A 23,011-nucleotide genomic window follows, 5' to 3' on the forward strand; every position below is an offset into this window, starting at 1 on the left:
CAGCTCAGCATGGGATGCCTTGGGAAGGCTGACCTGAAACAGAGACTGGACAGAGCTAGAGAATAAAGGAGATATTTATTGAAAGGCCTTTAGGGAACACCTTGGGAAGGACAAGAGCCTGGCCAGGGCTACACCCAAGATGGACCCAAAATGGTCACAAAAATGAACAATCAGTCATGAGGTCTTACACTTTAATAAGTTTTGATCCATTTGCATATTGGAGTTAATTGTCCAATTACAGCTTCAGGTTGTGAGGTCTCCTCCTTCTTGTTCCTCTCTTCAGTCCACCACTGTTTATGCTTTTGGGCCTGAAAGCTGTACTCACTGTCCTTGGTCTTCAGCAGGAAAAGGATTTGTTTTATCTACCTACTCTGTGAAGAGAGCTGACTGACACTTAATGTGAGGCTCAGAACTACACCCCTAGGGAGCACAGAATCTGAAAAACATTCAAGTTAAAACTTAAGGCATCAGTGGGCCAGAGGATTAGCCCCCAGTCTGTCTCCAGGGTCCTTCCTAAACACTGAATCTTTCTGGACACTGTTTTCAAAGTCTGACATAGTTCAGTTGCAGTGAGTGATAAGAGCTTGCTTTCCTTTCAAGAAAGCTGGATTCTCACAAAGACAAAAGAGAAATTTTATTATTATACCTCCCTTTGATACATGGACTTCTGAAGGCATTTATCCCAAGAGATTCTGACAGCTTCCTGAAATACTGGCACCAGAGAATCAATCACTGCTCTGTCTAGGAAGGCACATAGCAAGGTTCTGCTGTGCTTTTAAATCAGGAGGTGGGGAAGGTGCTTTTCTCTGAGTTGATAACTTCTTATTGTAGATAGTGCTTCTTACTGCAGAAGTTGGAAAGAGACTGAACTATTTTTCAAATGCATGCAATTAATAGTAATATTTCCATGGTTGTCACAAGGCTCAAGGACAAATTCTTAATAGCATGAATCTAGCATTTTAATGGCTAAAAATGTGTCTACACTGGGAAGTAGAAAATGCTGGCACACGAAAAGTTACGTGCAAAATCATGAGAAAAGCTACTGCTCTTTCAGGCTCACTATCAAGACAGTTGTGAGTAATATTTTGCACTCAAGATCTTCTGAAATCAAGGAATTCTTGATGTACTACAAACTGGAATGTACCCTCAGAATTTGCTTTGACAGAGTTTGGGCTCCTTCTAGTTAACTGTAAATTAAATGAGGTGTAGAAAGGTGCCAGGACCAAGCTGGCAAACCCATGGCAGAGACAGAGCCAGAGCCAGAATCCACCATTCCTCCCTGTCACATCTACACATTTGGGACTGTCCCATGCAGACCCTATATGGAACTTCCCCAAACCAAACTGGTGCAGAAAAAGAAAATCAAACCTGATAAACTGAGTGCAAAAAGAAACTTTAACAGGAACAGCTGTGAGTAAACAGAAGTAGTATTTGTGGATATTTGCCTAAATGTTGATGGTTTAATCCAAGGTTTCAGAAGTCCCAGAGGTGCTCCCAGGAGAGGCCAATTCAAAGAGGCCGGGGTTATCTCCTTACTGAGAGGGCACTTGAAGTACACAACTAAGTCACGCTGCAGTGATGGACATATTGAGAGTATTAGTAGATAAGCATGTAGAAAATTAAAAACCTACATAGAATGCCCAGATAAGTGGATAAACTACTAGGGAATGCCTGGCTTTCTTCCATTTAATATCATTCTAAGCTGTTTATTTGATTGCAAACATGTTTTATATGTCTGCTGGGTTTTTTTTTTAAAATGCTACATTTTTATAATCCATCACCATCCTTTTTCAAGACCAGGATGGTACTCTGGCAGCCTGACTCTAAGTTGCAGGAAAAAGTGAGGACAAATGCTTTAGAGAATGAAATCAGTAATATAATGACAGCTGCTGGGTTTGAATACAGCATCTATGGGGAAAAAAGGATCTTGATGAAAGGGGAATGTTCTTCTGCGTAATTCCCTTACCACAGTGAGAATGGAAGTACCTGAATTAAGGCTTTCCCAGGGCATGCAGTGACAGACATCATTGGATATTTGGAGTATTTAATTTCTAAGATTTTGCTGGTGTGTGTGCGACAGTATTACGCACCTTTGCATGGAACATAATCTTCTTGTGCTCATCAGAAAACAGTTTAGGGAAAAAAACCCTCTTTTTGGAGCCAGAATGTCTAACCATAATTAGCTCAAGATGCACTCTGGTGTCCAGAGGGAAAATGGGGTTGGAGCCATTTTCATTATAAAAGGAATACCTTATTAGTCCTGTGAAAATCTGCCAAGATGGCAACCCTCATTGATGTGAAAATTCAGCAACTAAAGTTCTCCTACTGATTTCAAAATACTTCACAAGAGAGAAATTAGATGGGGGGGGGGGGGGGGGGGAAGGGTTTATGGTAATTTTCCTTAGGAAAGAATTCTTTACAGGTATAATGTTTTAAATAAGTTACTGCACCCTTCATCCTGGCAGAGACAGTGTGACAGTGTGCATTTAAAGTGACTTATTTCAATATTAAGGAAATAGGAACCTCTGCTGCTGATGCACCTAAATCATGAGCAGTATTGCAGGCTCTAGCTAAGAAAAGTGAACTTTAGTTTTCCCTGGAGTTGTGTTTCTTCTCCTATAGTCCCGGTGACAGAATTTTGCTTTGGAAAGCATCAAAGCAGCTGCAGATGGGAATATGAAGTGTCGTTTCTCTAGATGCAGATGGCCCAGGGTGGTCCACAGATGGGAGAAGACAGAGGGAAATAAGAGATTAGGAAGATGGGGAATCAGAAAATTACAAAATGAGTCACTAAACAGTTTTTCACATCAGAAGGAGAAGATGACCCTGTTAATAAGAGAAGATCAGGTCTCATGAAATATTGAAGAGAGAAGTGGAAAAAAATAGGCCTGTCATCTTCCCCTGGAGTGGGGGAAGCCCCTACTTTGCACTTGTTCCATTTGCTTTTAATTCCTGATGCTCCTAGGGGGGCATCCCCTAATGAGAGAGATACACAGGGGTATCACTGGGGAGACACAAGTACAGTCTGTACAATTTTACACCTGAGGCCAATTTCAAGTACTTAGTTAAATATACATTTTGCATATTCAGTGAGTGAATTAAAATGTAAGCATGAGATAGAAACATGATCATCCTTAGATCTGCTTTCTAAATCAGTGTTTGTGTGACTCTCCCTTTGTAACTGAAGGAATAGATGCTATTCCATGAATCCTGAAAGGCCATCGTGGTTCTAAATGAAGAAATGCTTACCTGGCAATGTTGGTATGTCACTAACCAAGGTTATTGGCTTTTAAAAAAAGCTTAAGCAAGAATCTGCAGTTCTCTGACACTTCTAGTTCTGTCCTTCTCCTCCAGGTACAAACTGTACATCCAGTATCCGCTTGGATAGTATTTTATTTCAAATATTTTATTTTCAAATATTTTTAAATGAATTTATTCCAAACACATATTTTCTGTAGGTGCATGATGGATATGCAAGCATTTCCTCATAAGCTTTTGACTTAGGCATGATGAACATACAGAATTATTGCTTAAAATAACATGCCCTCATAAATAAATGTTAAACATTACGATTTTAGTTAGGGGTATATTGGAAGACACAACCATTTTTCCTGCAACTCAACAGATCTTTATTTAAATATATATATATATATATATACCTAATCTCTCACTACTGTTAAGGATCGTGAAAATCACTGAGCTGTCTGCTTTTTTTTCCAAGATGTTGCCCAAAATTACATTTATTCCAGCTTACTATCACCAAGAGTTACTACAGGGGTCCACAGCTGATGACAAATGTCAGCTCTTTCAGTAAAAGTTAATTGGGAAGAAAAGCAACCTACAGATATGTTGATGGATCTTTTCAGATATTTCCATGATTAATAATTCAACAGAGGATGATTTGAGCTTTTTACAAATTTAGAAAGCTGTGACGATAAATATACCAGACTAAGGAACTGGAAAACCATAATCCTCTGTTTCTACATGACTTTGAAACAGCTTTAGGGAATATATGTTCCACTGCCAACATATAGCTGTCTTCGAAGCTAGGAAATCCTCCTCAGAGGAAAAGACACTTTGGGACCTGTGTCTAATTAGTCTGTGGCCCTTTTGCCAAAATGCATGACATTCAGCCTTAGAGAAGGAAGAGCACATGGTCACAAGACTGAAATGCTGATAACCACTGAGAAAACCATCCTTCAGTGGCACTTTGATCTCTGAGGACTAGCCTAGGACTGAAACTTATTCTGTTGCTCTTTTAATAGCCATCAGACCATATTGTCTGTCAGGAATAATACGCTGCCTGCACTGAGATGTGACCCAGTTGGTGACAGCGAATTAAGTCTCACTATGTTCCCTTTACAGCTCCTTTGAGATAAAGATCTTATTATCCATTACCTCTGCCTTTGTAGAGCATGTAATTTCATATGAAATTTACCATTTAAAGGCTAATAATATGTTTAGAGCTCTGTATTCGCTCTAAGGAGATGGTCTTTGGTCACTGCCAAGAGGGAATGAAGCTGGTGCTGAAAGTTCATCCATGTGGACAGTAAACAAAAAGAGCAAAACCAGAGTAGTGAGAATGGGGTTTGTATTTGCTCTGCAAAACTGAGTTCTGTAAAATAATATATCCAAGTGAGAATACATTTCTGCATCAAAATGCAGACAACAGCAGGAGACTGTGTTTTAAATAGCACAGTAAATTCTGAATTGTTCAGTTTATAGATAAACTGGGGGGAAGGATAAAAAGGAAGGAATATACTGGAGACCTTCTGTCTACAAACGTGTTTCTTTTCTTACTGAAAGGGCAAAAATCCTCACTATGACACATCTGGTTGTTCCTTGTTTGTACTTAAGAATAAAAACTAGATACATATTTTGTGCTTATTTTTATCATTGATTTTCCTGCCTCCATTTTGTACATCTATTTATATCTGTAAGCATATACATCAGATATATGTCTCTATATGATAGCCTTGGCAGCTTGTTCTTAGAGGAATGAACTCAAGCACTCAGTCCCATTGGCTGCCAGGAGACTTGGCAAAGGGACCCCACTGCTGAGCCATTTCAGGCATTGCTCTCAGATGCTTCTCAGGCCAGCAGCTCATAGAAATACTGAGACAGAGTCTCTCATGGCTTGCTAATGCCTAGTTTTTAAAAGAAAGAGCTGGGAGACATAAAAGAAGGCAGAGAGCAAAGAAGAAGTGGTCCCAGATTTTGTTTGCTGGTGGAGATGAGATCCCAATCTCAACATTCCTTATCTCTGCCTTATCTAATCAATGCACATCCCCAGAGCAGGCCCAATCACAATGCAGTTTTGAGGAGGGTGTGGGGGAAGCAGGTGTGCTTCTCCAAATCCCAGGGATACTAAAGATGGCAGAGATGACAGCAAAATTCCTTCCATCCTCCCAGCCTTTCCCAACAGCCACTTCTCACACTTTTTAATCACTTCAGAAAACGTAAGGAGCAGAGTCACCCCCCCATGCCCTGCCTGCCAGTTAGTTCTAATTGCCAGCACATCAATTACGATGCATTAATTTCTGGTTCCATTCCTCCCTTGTTTACCAGACATGATGTCAACCCAGTGCTTGGGTTGTACCAGTAGCTGTTTTTTGTTTCCTGGCCTTCAGCATGCACCCTGTGCACCCTCTCTCACAGACCATTGTTACAGGCTAACAGGATGTTCTGTGAAATGTCTCTCACTTAAAAATCCAGCTTACAGTCTGGTTCTCGTATGAGAGTGTCTCCAATAAACTGCCCATCTTTATTTAAATGTTAAAGCTAATGCTTTTACAAAGTCAAATTAGTCTGCCCTCTAGACCTGTAATAACATTTAAGTAGGAAAAGTATTATGCTCCGTGTTCACCCTGACAACTCCTGAGTGCTCCTGGTACCCAGAGTATTTCCACAAGGGCAGGATTGGTTTTATTCACCCATTATGTGCAGCATGCCAAGTCATTCTTTTCCCATTTTGCACTAATTAAAAAATAAACATGTAGTATGACAAGTTCGGTTCAGAAATCTCTGAAGGACAGACCTGCATACAGCACATCAGCTGATACTTTGTGCCCTCAGCTATGACTTATCCCTATTCTTTTAAATTACATTCGACTGGCTGATCAGTTCATAAAGTAAATGGACAGCTGCAGCAGAGAGCAGACATTTTAATAGCAGAGTGCTGGAGACATGGCTGCCTGCCAAAGAACACATTGTTAAAGCAAGCAGCGTAAAATGAAAAATTAAGATATTGGCACCACGACCTACTGGTAAGAGCTGAGGGTCAGTAAAGGACACAGCTATAATCTAAAAGATTTCTTCCAGTAGATTAAATTTAGGACAGGCAAGGCATCTTTGCTTTGGAGAAGTGTTCTGCAGTGCTGGGAACTGAGGCAAGTCTCCAAACAAACATAGAAGTCCCTGTTGCTGTCCTGGCCACCTCGGCTGCTCTGCTTGGCAACTGCCAACTTGGTACAATCTCTCTTTATAGCACAGCTGTCACAGCTGGACATAACAGCGCTCAGATCAGTTCTGAAATGCACATTCTCAGTAATCAATATTTACTTTAAACTATGTGCTTCATTTCACACTCTGCTTTGGCTATTGTTTATTTATTTGAAAAAAAATCAACTTTTTTTGAAATTGCCTTTTGACTGAAACAGATGCAGAATAACAGCAGCAAGAGAAAAGAATGTTTTCTGATGCTCCTTCCTCAGTGTCTACCAGTGTTATCACCAGTTAACAAACTCTGCATAAAGAAAAAAAATGGTTTGGAGAAATTCTCTGGTTAAATGGCTCAGCATTCATTATTCAGGGTCTCCAAGCATGAGTGCACATCCTTTCCTCTGGGTGCATACACTGTGCTCCAGTCTTTGCTTACTTATCATCATGTGCTGGTAATAGAGTTGTGATTTTTTTTATTGCTGTCCTATACAATGACTACAGTATAGCTTGTGATGTGTCTTTATTCCCCTCAGTAATTCCTCTGTCACTGTGACCTACTGTCTCTCCTTTGACTCTGATTTCTTTGCAGAAGTTGTATTTTACTCCACAGACATGGAGTAGCTTGCCTCTATGCCATGCCATTTATTTCTGTGCCTGAGAGTACTCTTTCTTTTGGAGCAAGTGGGACCTGAACAATTAAGCAAACAGCAAAAATAGAGATGATGGGACTCTTCAATAATTCCTCATAGGATATATGACTATATTACAGTATAAATCAAAGTAATTTTTTGCTTGTTTGTTTATATGGAGTCTGTCTAGGTGTATTCCCAGTGATCCCTGGAGAGCACAGCTAAGAATTGGAAGTCTTCTCAACCTGTGGCTGCTCAAAAGCAACAGGCAAAATTATCTACAGATTTCATTATTTGCAATCACTTAGCCAAAACCAAAGGTATGAAATACAGCCTGTGTGTGTGCCAGGAAATCTTGTCAGCTCAGTGCAGCGAGACTTTCCTCCACGATGCAGAACAGCTCAGAAATTTCTAAGGTGAATCATCAAGAGTATCCTTTGGTGAATTTTTATCATAAAGCAGGAGCATTGCTAACGCTTTCAATGATTTACAGGGTGTGCAGGAGCTGAGCCTGAACATCTCCAGCAAGGTATTCATTATTCATCGAGCGGAGCTCAGCTTTCCCTGTGCTGCACTGGGCAAGAAAGCAGTGTGTGATTTTCCAGAAAGCCAGAGCCAGCCCTGCCATGTGAGGTGATGAGAACAGGGAGAGGGAAGGGCAGCTCTGCTCAACCACGTGGTGCCAAACACGTTCCAAAATGTGGGAGTTCTTGTGCCACATCCCACTGTGCTCACATGGGAGAGCCGTAAGTGCAGACCTCCCCTGGGATCTTTCTCTTTCCTCTTCACCCCACCTAAATCCAGCACATTTACCTGTGGGTTCAGATCATCTCGTTACAATTCCTACAGTTTGAGGTTAGGATTTCAATGTGAGGTGTTTTTCTGACCTTGCTCCACATTATTTTTACGCACCGGGAATGAATTACTGTATGAATAAGGGTGCTTTCAGATATTTTGGGTTAGGAAGCCATTCAGAAGACCTTGGGAAGCTGACTTCTTTTCAGTGGCTTAATAGAAGCGGATGAAAACAGGAAGAAAAGAGCCTTTTTCACATTATACATTTTAACAGGAAAGCATGTGATGTTTGTACCGTTATCTAAATTTTCTTATGCCAATCATCTCAACAGGGTGTGAAATGAAGAGTCGTAGTTTCACTCTCCTAAGCTTCCTCCATAAAAATTTCAGCTTGGATAACACAGTGTCTCCCACCCTAATCAAAAGGTGTTTAAAAATGCAAGTGTCTAACATATATAATCAGATATAGATGTTTTATAACTGCATCCATAGGGATTTTTTTTGGCTTATCCACATCGGCCCTAATTGATTGTGACTGTGCACTCACTTTATTTTAAAGCAGCCAGATAGGCTGGGTCAATTTCCTGCTAGAAAATTGAATTACATTTGCATTATGTTAACACATGGTGATGAAACAGGCTGGATGTAAGGAAAGGATAAAATCCTGGTATGGAAAACTCAGTCTGACCCTGCTTACACACAACTTCACTGTCCTGGGCTGTACCACTCAGGACTACTACAAACACAGACAGCAAGCTTCTTTTCATTCTAAGCAGCATTATTAAGTTGACCTGAAAAAGTGGGACAACTGAGCGGCTCAATATCACTCTCACAATGTGGAGGCTAATCTCTGCTATCTTTATTCAGGATCTCCTTCGCCGGGACACCTCTCCCTCCGCCCTGTCTGGGTCCCGCAGTGATTGGGGTCACTGGGACACGATAATGAGTCTGCAAACCCTGCTGCAGCCCAGACACAGCCCATGGGCACCGGGACATCTCCAGCTGAGCCGCACATCCCCACGGATGCTCTAAGGCCACAGAGTTTCTCTTTTTAAGCATCATTTGTCACTAGGATCTCTGAACAGAGATAAACCCCCCCTACCCGTGGTTAAGTGGCCACATTAAACAGGCTGCAACACCACATTCCTCTCTGAGGGCTGTGTGGAACAGGAGAAGTCTAACCAGGGGCTGAAGATTGAAGGCAAATATGAATAATCTTCATCCCAGTGTCTCCTACACAGCAGACTCCTATCAGCATTTTTTGTTGATAAAATTGAGCAATATGAAAGGCAATTTTAAGGGGAAAAACTTAAAACGCAGTCGTAAATTAGTGAAGCTGGAGTCAAATATAACAGTAACGAGTGCAATAAAAAAAATGCCAATTTGTTGCATCTTCTGGGGATGAGAATCTCAGAGTAATAAAAGCAATGTACATGCTAAGTATGATCAAGGTTAAAGTGAGACCAAGGCTCATTTCTTTCAGTTCCTCTGCCTTATGAAATCCCCTCTTAAACCTTAAGGCTTCAGTGACATCTGCTGTTGAAGACCTATTTAATTAATTAGTTGTAATTTAATAGATATTCTTTCTAAGTGAATTCTTCTTCCATGGAGTTTCTACTATTCAACTATATTTGCAAAATTCCTACTGCAACTTTTTAATCTGATCAAAAAGCCTCTGAAACTGAGCTCTTTTGTTGTCCTGTCCATCCCACAAGGTGTTAAATCACTCTTGCCTTTTTAAAGCAACAGAATTTTTCTCCCTGTCTTGCTCCTGCCCTCCCTCCCAATTTTAATACATTGAGATTGCAGGAGCACGTCTTTAACTGCCAATAAAGCTATTCCAAATTTGTGTTCAAATCCATTGGTGGAATACCAAGATGGAGTTTATGATCAAAAACCAGCCATGACAAGAGGAAACATGATCCCAAAGCTTTGTAAACTAATGCTTCTGTGCTCTCGCAGTAGCCTTTAAAGAGCAGAAAAGAGGAATTAATCTGTGCTTCCCTTTCATGTTCGACTTTAATGCTTCCAAGAGCAGAACAGAAAGCCTTTAGTCCAAGCAGTTCAAGAAATGCTTAAAGTAAGGCTGAAAGTCTGACTCTTAAACTCCCTGCACTGCAGGTCACACCTCCAGTTATGTGACATGGTGATTTCTATCCCAGATAAAAAGTGTTGTGTCAAGGTAATACTCCAAGAACAAAATATGGCCTAGCAATAGACAGGATGCTGCTGTTTAGTTGCATCTTTTTCTTGTCATTCTGACAAAGAACCCTTTGTCACATAAAAATTGATGGCCTGTGATGCCCTGGAGTTAAGGCCACAGAGTTGGGCTCCAGAGTTTTGCATCCTGCTTCTGCTGTAAAATTTGCTGCGTTAACATGGGTAAGGCACACAGTGAAACCTTCAGAAGCACGCAGCATTTCTGGGTGCTCACTTTAGACAGCAGATTTGTCTTGCAGAGGTGTCCCCAGAGCAGCAAACACAGGTGAATGGCATATGGGAGTGGTTTGCACCCAGGAAGCCCTTCAGACCCAGGTCTGCCAAGCTGCTGACCCAGAAATGGGAGTGCTCAGCATTAAAGAGCCCTTTGGCAATACAAACCTCCTGTCCCTCACACAGGTGGCGTGCTTGATTCAGGAATTCCCCACTCTTTGGGCCCTGGTTGTTGGTGTTACAACAGTCCTTGGTTTGTTAGTATTGAGCTGACAATAATACAAAGTAAAACGTGATGCAAAATCTGAACTACCACAGCCCAAAGCAGTAAGGGATTTTTAAATTTTAATTCATCAAAGCATTCTGCAGGTTAGAAGTGACACTTGGAGGAGTGAAATCAAGCAGCCAAGGGGAAACCTGCCACTGCCCCACCAGACTTTCAGTCCTCCACATCCCTGTAAGCCAGTGGGGTTTAAACAGTTACTAAACACAGGATTGTGTTATTTATTTCTGATCTTTTTTTAAACCGTGGCTGTGACTGAAACATCCTTTCTCTTGAGCATTTTGACCTTGGATACAGCTGCAGTAAACAGAACTAGGTGAATTTAATTTTTTTCCCTCACTGGAAGGGATCCAGGTCAAACTGTAGCACCATTTGGAGACGCTTAAGAGTTCCTGTACAGCTGCCTAGGCAGAGCAGGATCCAAGGGTGTGAAAAATAATTGACCGAGGAAGAGAGACCTCTCTACCAGAGGTAAGCATCAGCAATCCATAAATTTAAACAACTGAACTAAGTGGAGTAGGGAATCTAAACTCCACTTAAACAAATTCTTTTAGGAAAAAAAATGATGAACAGTGTAGAATTACATAGGAAAAAAAATAAAAGGGGAAAAAAAAAAAGTCTGTCTTCCCAAACTGTTTTTACAATGTACTTTAAAGTTGGCTACATTATCCATTGCTATATATTATTTCATTTAAAGCTGCATTTTTCATAGGACTTTTTGCCAGTATTTATCAACTGAAAAAAGCTGCTTTAATACGGAAAGCTTACTCCAAGGTTATTTCCCTATTTATGGAATCAAAATCACACAAGTGTTGTACCAGTGTGAGGTTTCTCTTGCACAGAATAAGCAAGTATTTCTCAGTTTATATTCTGGACCTTGCCCCTTCTTTAATGAAGATTGTATTTTTACTTATTTGCATTTCTGTTAGGTTTCTTAAGCCAAAAAGTACAAAAATTACAAGCTTGTATTTAAAAGAAAGGATATTAATTCTTATTCTTTAAACATTTATTGTTATTCTCAATTAAATATTATATTCCCACATACAAGGTTTAATTAGCAATATTCTATTAGCATTATTTAACATTCTGCTAAGTCATATGATACATTATCCAAGAAATTTTCTTCCTCATTTGGATTGTATGAAAAAGCATTCCATAAGTGATTTATTTTTCCATTTTTAACAGAAGCGGGATATGGATAATAATATATACCTCTTCTAAAATCCCTGATACTCCAAAATAGCATACAGATCCCAAAAAAACCCCATATTTCAGCTTATATGGCAGTAGGTTTTCATTATCAAATAATTTACAGTGAGTTTAAGTCAGACTTTTCAACATATGTTCTCCCTAAATAACTTTCATTAGCAATTAAAGACTTAATCCATAAGTGGAATACTTAAACACAAAGTCTCTGATTATCACCAAGACCTTGACTGCTAATTTTCATACAAGTGAAACACTCCAAGGTTGCCTTGCAAAAGCCACTGCAACAATTCCTTGCTTTCATTTTTTCAGGACCCCATGGGACTCCAGCTGGGAGTACCTGGTGACAGTTGTTCATCATATCCCTGATTCCATGTCCTCCACAGCCAGGCACAAACGAACCCAGGCTGCTTTAGTCCTGCCAAGAGCTCAGAGTGCAACAGGGCACTGTCCCCTGAAAGCTGGGAAGGGGCTGAATGCAGAGGTGAGTAAAACTTGAAATACCCTGTTTTCTCAGGTTTGTTGTGAACCCTTGGACTTATTTACCCAGCTGGTTTAAACATTCCTACCCCCTTTCTGCATCTGCTCTAGTTGATGTGAAAAGCCTCCATTCTCTTCTCCATTCCCTTGCAGTTATTCCCCGAAGTTATCATCGCCTTTGAAATGGCTGAAGCACTCTTTTTCCGCCCTTTGACTTGCAAAAATGATCAGAAATATGAGATCAGAGGGGAAGCTACTATGGCAATACGTGTTCAGGCTCAAGAGCACCCAAATCAATCCATGAGTCTGAGCAATGAAGACTGGTGTTTTCATCTAAATGAACTGTTGGTTCTATCTATCACTTGCAAGTGAATATGAAATAATACTTAGGTAAAGTGGCCAGCTAATGCATTTATGATAATTCTGAGCTAAAATCTACTCAAACATTACAATGACCTGAATGAGTATTAAAATGATTGCCCTGCAGAAGCCCAGCTCACTCCCATTTGTGTGACAGACTGAAGTTTGAAACACCACAGTCCTAGAAACACCCTTGAGCACAGTTTTTTTAAAAGGCTGGAAGGAACAGATGGCTTTTGAACCCTGATGCCATTGGTGCTGTCGGCATGATGGAGCACTGTACCCTCATTTGTACTGATTGGGGTGAAATCAGCTCTAGCCTGTAATTTACCCTAAGCACTGAGTCCTTTTTGCTAATTAGAGTATCTGTCATTACCTATTCCTACAGCAATGATAACCTGCTGAACTCTAATAAATCAATCCCATCTGCCTTGCTGTGCATATCCTCGGCCATTTCGCTGCTCAGAACCAAAAGAATTCACCGTGGCCCCAAAGCCAGCGATCACAAGTGCTGCTCCTTGTATTGGGATGCAAATGGAGCAGTTATCCTGCGTTGAGCTGCGATTTTTCTGCAGGATTTTATTACTAGAGGGTTTGTAAGGTCATTCCCTTGAGAACCTTTAACAGTCTGCGAAGCTGAACAGGAAATACAAAAGCATGGCCGCTGTTCTTCAACTGAGAATTGATGGTCCTGTGTGAAGGAGAGAGGTGAAGGGCACCCAACAGCTGCAGCCCATCTAACCCCAAACTTCAAACTTCACTCAATTCATACATTACAGCTGGATTCTCCCAGCTTTGACACCCGGGTTAGATCAGAGATGTGTGAGCATCAGGTTACCCCAGCAAGGAACAGATGTGCTCCTGGCGGCTCTTACACAGTGATGGTCGGAGCCCTCACAGTGCAATGATGTCCTGGAACGCTGCTGGAATAGTTCATTTTATCCTACCAAAGACGCCTTCCAGGGAGGAAAGCTGTGGAAGGCCCACGTGCCATGTGTTAAGCTCAAAAACAATTTGGAAACTGCTGCTTATTTAAAGAGGATTTAACTACTGATTCCAGTTCATTCTGCCATGAATGAGAGGAAGCATTTTGCAGGATAAAGAGGACAACAGCAGTCAGATTACTAACACTGCATCTGGTTTAAAAACAGTTCTCACAGGTCTACATTTTGGGGGAGAAAAGATTTGCTGTATTTCCCCCCTCTAATTCTGCATATTCAATGTACTTTATTGCCTTACATGTTTTCCCTTCATGCTTTTCTTCTTGCTTTCATGTACAACTTGCTGCTTCTTTCTATAATGAAAAAGGCTCATGACTTAACCAAATGGATTAAAAAATTTTCTGGAAACTGTTGTGTATTTGGTATCTGCATTGACTACAGTGCAGGAGGCTGCATTTTTCTGGAAGAGATCTGCACATCCCCATTTTTTTTGCAATAGAGCATAATCAGCAGCCACAATGAGAGAGCTTTAGGGAATCTGGAGACCATGGCCACATTTCTTGAACCCAAACCACTGGCCATGCATTTGCCTCCTGAAAGGATGGTAAAGAAGGTACCTTCCTAAATGATGCTTTTAGATTTTCCCCCATTAGTAAAACTGTAAAACTGCACAGCAGCTGTAGTGGAGCACAGAGGCAACTTGAACTGGGAAAATTATTTATAGATTGGGAAAATTTAGAAATAGTCCTTATCTTTTACATTATCCATTCACTCAGAAAAAAAAAATCCTTATCCATTAATTCAGAGAAGATCCCAGGTGTCTGAATGAGTTACAACAGTGCAGCAGAGCTGCAGAAAAGTTGCTTACTTGTGCATATCAGCAGTGGCAGAAAAAATCTGCTTTGATCAGCCTCACAAGACCTTCACGGGAATATTCTCTTTCCTCATGAGGGTGTTCTGTGACAACACAGCCTAGTTATGCTGGCAGGAAGATCTGAAGTCTCAAGACTGGCTGCTCTGCACTGGCCTGCAATTACACTGGTGGCTGAGAGGGTGGATTGATTGAATTGTTACGTTCTTTTGGCTAAAACACAGCTGGCCTGACTTTATGTGCAGCTCAAGAGTGAAAAGAGATGCTGCTAGCTTTCCAAGCTCATCACAATCCACCCTAAATGAATCACATCTACCATTGCCCAAGGGAAGGGATTAGGAACAATCATATTGACAGGTGAGATGTTTTCCAACCAACTCAGTCCTGCTAGATCTTGGCAAGAAACTCAAATTTGATTTCCAGGTCTAGATATTTGGTTCTGGAACATGAAGAACAAAAGGCTTGTTTCTGGATTTCTCCACTGGCAGTTGGTGATCTGCCAATAAAACAGAGATGCAGCTACAACCCCCAGATATTTTGTCAGGACCAGAGCGATGAACAACTGGAATTCTGTAGTGACAGACTCCATACCAAGTTCTCCAGAAGGGATGCACCAGGGATGCCTTTTTATAGAGAGGGATATTAGATAAGTGCTGTCCATCTGGCCTGAGGCTCTCCTGGATCCCACAAGCCCAATGGCAGCAGGAACACCAATGTCCCATTAGTATTAATTATGAAAAGAACAAGTTGCTTTCTAACAGCTTGGTATATTGTTTTCTTTTTAATCTTTCTAATCTGGAGTTAGCAAAGGAATAGATGGCAACTGCCAGCTCTGATACAACCTCAGGACAGGATTTGCTGATGCCTCTTGGCTTCTTACACAACTGCAGCAAGCAGCCAGAGCTCAGGAAGGGTTTGTACACTGGTCTAAGGCATAGGGTGTGACTCTTGGGCCTCTCCTGTGCAGGGCCAGGAGTTGGACTTGATGGTCCTTGTGGTTCCATTCCAGCTCAGGATATTCTGTGCTTCTCTGAACTGAACAGTGGGCTTTGCCTGGGACTTGAATACTGTGTTTCACTTTTTCATTTCTTGGCTTCTCTGAGATTTTAAAATTCAAAAGCTGTGCTTAACTATTACTTGTAATAGAATCCAATTCTATTAACTGTACTGTAAGGAAATACATTCATGTTCACAGAATAATTATCATAAGACTTGAAATAAAACTTGACCTATAGTTAGTTAATCATTTAATGGAAATCTCGTTGTTCTTGTACATCATGTATTTATACTTCTCAAACATCTACATAAAATCAACATTTTATGTAGGGCTGAACTACTTTACACATTGACTATGTGATACCACAACTGGGACAAATTCATACAGAGAGCTGCAACACTGTACCCTCTAAAACAAAGAAACAAACCTAAAAAAACTCACGAAAAAACTCCCCAAACAAACAAACAAACCAAAAACAAACCCCAAAAAAACCAAACCAAAAAAACCCACCCAAAAACAAAACAAATAAAACCCAGAATCTGGGTTTCTCTGATGGGTTGACCAAGGCTGGAGATGAGGGGCCCACCCAAGCCCTTATTTGAAAAATAGTAATGAGTTATTTCACCATAACTGTTATTGCTATTATTACACGTATTATTTTCCCTTGTTCATCAATGACAACATATGCTAATAATATTTCTGTTTCACCTTGACAGAGACATAGATACTAACTTAATATTTTTGCATTACCTTATTAATGTGGAGCTTGTAATCACTAAACACTTTTCAGTCAATGGGGTGCTTGTCAGCAATGCCAGATAGCATGGAGTAAATCCAATTCAGCCAGTCACTCTGGAGAAAAAGCTTCAGGTGGCTCCTGGCAAATATTCTGGCACCGGTGATGAAACAGGACAAATTCAGCGCTGTCTGGAGGTACAGATTTGCATAATAGACAGTTTCAAGCTGCCCAAGCAGAACTGGGAGAGTTTTCAGGGTCTGTCTTCCTGGTGTTAGAATGGCAGTAACAGGAGTTGCTCCAAGTTTTATCTAAAGCCACTGAGCTACAGATTTCAAAGGAGCCTATGAAAACAAAGAATAGTGGAACACACCCATGGACACTTGCTGAAATCCCTCGCAAAACCAAAGCTTTACTTAACAAATAAGATCAGGAAAACCTTCCTGCAAAAGCAAGAAATCCTATCCCAGTTCCTTCCCCACTAATTTCCAGGCAGTTTGATATATAATCTCAGAAAGGAAGCACTATAGAATACTGTGGAGATGAAAGTGTTAGTAGTTACTTCCAGTAGGAGCGTGGACAAACATTTTGGCAGCAAACCCAAGGGCACACTTACACTGCAAAAGCTTTTACCTCCCATCAGCTTCAGGAATAGTCCTGATGTTTCCCACAATGTCAATTCCAGTAAGACGCTTTGTTTTCACACTTTTCAATTATCATAACAGCATATTAAAGTGCAGAGCACAAACTTTTCTTTCCAGGCCACGGTAATGAATGTTTATGGAGGGTCTAAACTATTATTTACAGTAGTATTTGCTTATGAATGTGAAAACAGAGTTTAAGTGCACCAAGTCAAGCTCTGCAGTGCTGCCTGTGTGTTGTTCTCCATCGGTACATTCTGTCCTTGGCAGGGAGCTCCTCTTCAAAAGAACAGGAAAAGCTTCTCCATGTGCTAAGGAAGCACCAGGTCCCAGAGCCACAGGGGTTAATGGAATGGGCCAGGGAATTGATTTGTCTGCAGTGATACAGCAGAACGATGCACCACAGGATGACACTGCAGAAGGAGGGACTTGCACCCCAAGGGATCCAAGAGGAATTTTTCTGGTATCTGAGCACTCTACACAGCTATCCAAAATACATTTTAATGTGCTTATTAGTGGACCTGTATAAGGGCATCCAGCAAATTCTGCATCAACAAAATGTTTGCCACACAGAAGTTTAACTTTCAAGTGCTACAGAATTTTCCTTCTGTTTAATACGAGAGACAACAGCTACAGGACATTGATAAAAGATTAATCAAAGCTCCCCCCCAGCCCAGTTTGTAACAGCTCTACTGGCTGCAGGCTGGAATGCACTCAGCTCAAACACTGCCTGATCCAATTTCATAAACCAGCTTTTCTTTCTTTCTCTTTTGTCCATTGTATGTAAATAGCATGAAAATTCGAGAAGCTACCTCAAATTGGATCAATGGGCTAATCCCTTGGGCTTTGGGCTCTTACCATCATCATAATTACGGCAGTAATAACAACAATCAGAACAGTAATAACAGTCATTTCTGCAAAGCCTTTACCCTGTGGCATCCTAAAATCTCTGTGGTCTCAAATAGGAGCGCTCACAAGGCTGGCTGCAGAAGGGAAAGGTCACAGCTGTCTTCCAGGGACCTGGCCAGCTGCATGAGGGTCACTCAGTTTTTTGTTTGAGGCATTTTTTTATCAGTCTGGGAGCTTCTGAGCCAGCAGAGAAACAGGCTGCCTGTGCTAGAAGCCTGACCCTAGCCACTCCAGAGTACTACATGCGTTACTTGCTTCATCTGGCTGTGGGGGCTGTCCTTCCTGAGACACCACGTTCAGGAGGAGCGCAGTGGATGCTCAAGCTCCCTCCTGACCATCCAAAGAAAGAGCAAGGAGGGCAGTTTTCTGCCCAGCAGCCTCGGGAGCTGTGTGTATACTGAGTGCATTGTTACCCTGTGAAGGCACTCAGCCTCCCAGAGGTCACTTCCCAAGGGCACCGTGCAGGGCTGGAGGAGAGCAGAGCATTAGTGCTGCCTCACCCTGGGCTACAAAGCAGATTAAAGCTCCCTCTAGTTCCCCAAAGCACCCTTCATTAGTTTAAGCCTGGCTACACAATGTGTGAGGAACACACCGCAGGGTTAACTCTTTCATGTGTATGACAGCTCATGGGAGGTGTTTGAAAATAGCCAAACACCTACACCCAGCCTAAACAAAAGGGGAGACAGAATTCGAGGAGGAAAGGAAAAAAGTTTCAGCAGTTAGCACATGAACAGAGCACGCTGTGCGTCTGCTCCTGAGTTACTGCAATAATATTTGCAGCTAAATTACCAGATCTAAATGGTGATGCAGTAATTCCAGTTTAGGAGCTTTTTCTATTCAGAATAGGCATTTTCTTCCTCTTGTAACTGTCTCAGGCTGTACAATAGCCTGAAGTAGATCATGTGAGTTCTACCCCAGAAATGCTAAATGAACAGCATAGCCATTTTTTAATTAGCTGAGTAAAAAAAGTTTAAAGTACCTTTGCCACATGCTCCAGCAGTTGGTATGTCCATCTACCTGACCCAGCTCAAAGGCCTGCTCATGGCAGTACCCTGGGATGGGAGATTCCTACTCCCCACTGCATCCAAGCCCTTCCCTCTTGTATACAGAGAGCAGTCTTTAATGACCACCCTGACCCCAAAGAGCAGAAATCAGTGCAGGACATTTTTACAGACTGCCCTACAAACATGGGGCACTGGTGGGATGTGCAGGTTTTGGAGGTTTCTGGATGAGTCATCTTTCTATTCCAGTCACAAGCACCTCAAGGACAGAGATTTTTTTTCCTCAACTGACAGATAAGCTGCATCAATACCTGGGGCTGTGATGGGGTTTCTGTACGGAGGGATGATAGGATGTATAAATCCTTGGCACTCAGAGACATTAGAGCACCAAAGAGCTCCTATAATCTGCATATCCCGAGACAGACACTGCACCTGCAGCAGTGGGGACACAACCTGGGCTACACTTGCTGGACACTTCACAGTTGAGGGTGCTTTTCACAGAGGTCACAGAATCACTGGGTCGGAAGAGAATTCAAGATCGTTGAGTCCAACCCAGCCCTAAGACCTCAACTAAACCATGGCACTGAGTGCCACATCCAGTCTGTTTTTAAACACATCCAGGGATGGTGACTCCACCACCCACCTCCCTGGGCAGACTATTCCAGGACTTGATCACCCTTTCTGTAAAAAACTTTTTCCCAATATCCAACCTCTATTTCCCTTGGCACAGCTTAAGGCTGTGTTCTCTCCTTCTGTCAGTGCTGCCTGGAGAAAGAGACCAACCCCCACCTGAGCACAGCCACCTTTCAGGGAGCTGTAGAGAGCGATAAGGTCACCTCTGAGTCTCCTTTTCTCCAGGCTAAACAGCCCCAGCTACCACAGGAGCTTTTGCCCCACAGGAGCTGGGGAAGCCCTGGGGTCAGGCCACTTGGACCCAGAGCAGCTCAGTGCCTGCCAAGTCTCTGCTCAATCCAAGCCTCTCCTGACACTGCTAAGGCCTGTAATTTATACCTGCTGCTGTACAGGCTTCCAGTCAATCCCCTTCCAGCCCAGGTGATTAACCCCAATTCCCTGAGCTGGAAGCTGCTGTGGGGCTCAGTGCAGAGCCCTTGTGCTGGGAGCCTTGCAGAGCTGCTGATGCAGCTCCTGCACGGGGAGAACAACAGCAGGGACCCATTCCCACATCACCTCCAGGGAACCTGCTCTCTGGGACCTGCACACTGATGGAACTCCTTCACTGCTTGGCTCTTTTCAGTCCTTCCTTCCAGCTCTGCTACAGTCAAAGCCCTACCCAGACCTTCTGAAGTCAATGGAAGATTCCCATTGAAGCAGTAACTTTGAAGAGGATTTTTTTTCTCACAGTCAATTTAAATTTGAATTAACATTATAAATTTTCTACTGTATTAATTCAATCATTTAAGTCCTTTTATGCAGTTCAGTAATTAATTTCAATTTTGAAATAAGGGCTTTCATTAAAGTATTTCTATTGTTGAAACCTTATTTCTACAAAAGAATGGGGTGTTCTCTAGAAAGATATTTAAATGGCTCCTTAATTTTAGATAAAGTTACAGTATGATTGCAATTACTCACTCTATACTGCTCCATTTATTTTTTATGATGTTTCCAGCTCATATCTAAAATTTAAATTACTGGCTCTTTTCATAAGCTCATACAGGAACTGTTTTGTTCCTGGCTCCTTAGTAGCCAGTTGTTTTGATTTGACTTCACATTGCACACAGATAGCTGTAACAAAATAATTTTACCAACTGGTATGCTCCACTTAATAATTTCACATTTTAAAATAAACAACATAAGGGTGACTGTCAACATTTTTTTTTTATTTTTATATTGCCTCAGCAGCATGGGACTTAATTATTCTGAGTTTTATAGATAATTGAAATATTTTATTTCCTTTTTTCTTACAGGCCTATGAAGCACTGACCAGCACTACAGCATTTGATGCACATGTATCAAAGGCTGTGAAAAACCAGCACGTGAGCTCCCAATTCTCCAGGCTCCACACGGGGAAAGGAGCAGGGAAAAGAGGTTGCTCTGTAAAACCTTTGTGCTTTGAAGTTGTTTTAACAAACCTGGTCTTAATCCAGATTCTGCACGGCCACTACAAACTGGAACCAGCTTGGGGGCTCTCAGCATCTGCTCTGCTCCTTGTGTGCTCTGAGGGGGTGAAGAGCAGCAATTCAATGTGCTGACTTCCACCCTCCCTCCTGCATCTTCCCCCCTGCCTGCCCAAGCCTGGCCTCAGAGACGCTCACTCGGTGCTTAAATTACAGCTCCAGGCTTTCCATGTTCTCCCAAAATCCTCTACTACCTCCTATGAGATCAGGGACAGGGAGCCGTTAAAAAAAAATTAAAAAAAATTTAAAAAAGCAACAACTCTAGCCTAAGGTATGGAACAGAAAAAAAGGAGCCCCGTTCCTAAGGGCCAGTGCTGACCTGAACTGGGTCCCTCTGGTGGGCCTGCTCTCCCTGCTGGCTCTGCCCAAGCATCCTCAGAGCCCAGGGCTGGATGGTGTTCTTGAGGTTCTGGATGAGGTTTTGGGGGTTCTGGATGAGGTTGTTGGTGTTCTGGATGGTTTTGTGGGGGTTCTGGATGCTGTTGTGGAAGCAGTAAGTGTGGTGTGGGGAGCTGTGTGAAGTGAGTGTCTGAGTGTGCCCTCCCTACCCTGAAGGCAAAGAATAGGGCCTGACCTCTCCCTATACAGATGGTGATTGCTCAGTGCAGGCTCTGGAAAACTGGGATAAATCTTCCAGCTTACTATTTAACTTCCTGTGTTGCTTTTCAGAAGCGAGCAAATTTTTTTTTTTCCTAGAGAAAGAGTGGAATAGGTATTTATTCTGTAAGAACAAACATAATTTTTTTTGTCTATGTTTTAAGAAGAAATAAGAGGGCAGCAGTAAACAGCAAAGCTTCAGATTCAATAAGCTACTTGGAGCAGCTGTGCTGCTGCCTCCAGCCAGCAATGTGCTCATTTCAGCAGCTGCATGGCATAAACAGGAGCTGCTCCCTCTTTTCTCCAAGCTAAATCCAGGCCCGTGGGGTTTAACCCTGTAAAAACGCTGTACTGTCCCTTCAGGGGAAAGTGATTTTTTCCTCCCTGAAATGCCTCTAGCTACATAAACATCACCAGAACTTGCATGGCTTCCTCTCCTGAACATGCTGAGAGTGCCCAGGGTCTGTGCTGGGGGCTGGCAGAAGGGGGCCTGACCTGCCAGCTTATCCCAGCGTGTGCTCCCTGGGCAGGAGCTGTGGGACACAGCACAAGGAATCAAAGAATGGCTGCAATGGGGCTTCCTCCACAGAAGCCTCACATCAACAGCACCAGATTTAGGGTCTGATGGAAAATGACGGTGCCTTGATACTGCAGAAGCTACTAAAACTCCAGCCTAAGTTATTTTACAGTCTTAAGCATTATACCAGCAAAATAAAATGCAGAATATTACTTCTAACACTCACCTGTTAAAAGAAATAGGCAAAATATTCCACCTGCAAAACAAAAAGCGTCCAGAACAATTCCCATCCCTTTATGCTAAAGAAAATCTTCTTGTACATTAGAAAAATGTTTTCTAAATATAATTTACATCGTCATATGCCACGTCTCCCATAAATTGCTTTCTGGTTTTTGTTAAATGAGATTGTTTATTGGATACCCAAATCTTGAAGCTCCCTAGGGAGGTGTACGGAAAAGAAATAAAATGTAGAAGTGACTGTTGTGGAGTCATTGCAATTTCTGCCCAATGAAGGGAGCTGTTTAACAGCGGGCACTGGGATGGGGCGTTATGGCCTGTATGAACAGGCGTGTTAAGTTCCACTTCAAGAGGACAGAACCTGCAGTGCACCTGACACTACATCCTCAACACAGGAATAAGGTTACCCTAATAATACAAAAAATACTTTGCGAGATGTGGAATTTTACGTGAGAAAAATGAAAATACAGTTGGAGGGGCTTTCTTTCTGCTATCTGCGGAATGAATGACATTTCAGAGTATTGAATAATGCCTTGCAATCAAAAGTTGATGCTTAAACTGTGAAAGCTTCTTTTAATAGCAAAATCCCAAGGGACTGCTCACACATTCTCTTCTCTGTGCTGCAATCTCTTGCTTTAAAATCTGATAGTTCTTTTCAAACTAGAAAATCATGGCAAAAAATAGAGGTTAGAAGTATTTCCAGATGCAGCCTTGTAATTAGCATCAACAGCTACTCAGTGCATTTTGGTAATTACGTTACCCAAGTACATGCAAATAATATGAAAAATGGTTGGGGGGGACA

General features: G+C 41.9%; 1 protein-coding gene and 1 long non-coding RNA gene across 3 annotated transcripts in view; one reads left to right on the forward strand and one right to left on the reverse strand.

Moving 5' to 3' along the window:
• CCSER2 (coiled-coil serine rich protein 2) overlaps positions 1 to 23,011 on the reverse strand; it is a 141,632-nt gene that overhangs the window by 68,195 nt on the left and 50,426 nt on the right. Inside the window, exon 3 of one of the 2 annotated variants that reach the window (XM_066191633.1) lies at positions 16,187 to 16,516. The exons of the other annotated variant lie outside the window; for it this stretch is intronic. The gene's annotated coding sequence lies outside the window, so the exon portion shown is untranslated. The remainder of the gene's footprint in view (positions 1 to 16,186; positions 16,517 to 23,011) is intronic. 2 annotated transcript variants of the gene reach the window in all.
• Positions 10,948 to 14,265, forward strand: LOC136293713 (uncharacterized). The gene is made up of 3 exons (XR_010722236.1): positions 10,948 to 11,052; positions 12,100 to 12,271; positions 12,421 to 14,265. It is a non-coding gene; the product is annotated as an uncharacterized lncRNA (long non-coding RNA).

This window comes from Chamaea fasciata, unplaced genomic scaffold (assembly GCF_029207755.1).
Source record: "Chamaea fasciata isolate MVZ Bird 193981 ecotype frontalis unplaced genomic scaffold, bChaFas1.0.hap1 SCAF_9, whole genome shotgun sequence".
NCBI lineage: Eukaryota > Metazoa > Chordata > Aves > Passeriformes > Sylviidae > Chamaea > Chamaea fasciata.